The sequence below is a fragment of the Babylonia areolata genome, chromosome 26 (genome assembly GCF_041734735.1).
Source record: "Babylonia areolata isolate BAREFJ2019XMU chromosome 26, ASM4173473v1, whole genome shotgun sequence".
In the NCBI taxonomy this organism is placed as follows: domain Eukaryota; kingdom Metazoa; phylum Mollusca; class Gastropoda; order Neogastropoda; family Buccinidae; genus Babylonia; species Babylonia areolata.
Window position 1 is genome coordinate 47,035,728 of NC_134901.1, and position 1,028 is coordinate 47,036,755.

Genomic DNA, 1,028 nt, shown 5'->3' on the forward strand with positions numbered 1-1,028 from the left:
CAACGTTCCATAGTGCTTCACTGGTGTTCCTCATTTTCTGTTATTTGTGTGGATGGATGCAGGGTATTTGGACTTTTCTTGAATGTTCGTTGAATTCGATAGGTCTTAGCATTTTTTGTTGTTGACTTTTTGTTGAATCCGATTGCTCTCAGGCATTTTGAGTTATAATTCCACTCTTGAAATGAATCGGAAACACTATTTTGACTTTCATCATGCTTAGAAAACTCCACTGATTGACGCTCTGAGGTAGGACTCTCAAGATGTGTCAAAAATACCATTTTCAGCAGTATAGGTCTTTCCGAATGTGTTCGAGACACCACTTTTTTTTTGCAGTAAGGCTCTGGAGATGTTTTAGAAACAAAATTATCTATAATGATATGGATCCTGAACTACCATTTAAACAATTCCTTCAGTTATGAACAGGGCATTACGGCGTCAGTTTTGGAAAGGCCAGTTTGAGTTGTAATTGGGCTTGTAATTCTGTGCGTTTGGGAAACACCACTTTCACTTATGATCGATAATGGACTCCACGGAAGCTGTATAACACCTTTTTGTGGTAACAGACAAAGCTTTTTTGTCCTTTTTTTATTCTCCTTTTTTTAAAAATTCAACACCTTTTTTTCCATTGGTAATGATGTTTAATTAGACAGGATTCCATGGAAACGCCACTCTCAGTTTTCATAGTAGATTTTTTTAAATTATTTATTAAAAACACAACTTTGCATTGTAAATGACTTCCACAACGTTTATGGGAAAACACCACTTTCAAGTATCAAGTGACTAAGGTTGTTTTTGGAAACGCCATTTTTTTCACTTGTAACGCCACCACCATCAAAGAACCACAACTGAATGATAAAGGACAAAGAAAGTACAACAGTGGGATTTGATTTTCGTTCAGAATAAAGCAAAGAAACAAAACAACAGCAACAAACTTTCAGCCTGCCGCATAAAGAATTTCAGTCCCTGTCATCATGACACACGACGCCATCATCACCAAGAGGCGCCAGAGGCGAAAGGACGAAGAACGC

General features: G+C 37.5%; 1 protein-coding gene across 1 annotated transcript in view; it reads left to right on the forward strand.

Moving 5' to 3' along the window:
* Nucleotides 1-637: 637 nt before the first annotated feature.
* Nucleotides 638-1,028, forward strand: part of LOC143300337 (FH1/FH2 domain-containing protein 3-like) — a 120,193-nt gene continuing 119,802 nt past the window's right edge. Inside the window, exon 1 of the mRNA XM_076613938.1 lies at nt 638-1,028. This exon is cut by the window's right edge and continues 174 nt beyond it. The gene's annotated coding sequence lies outside the window, so the exon portion shown is untranslated.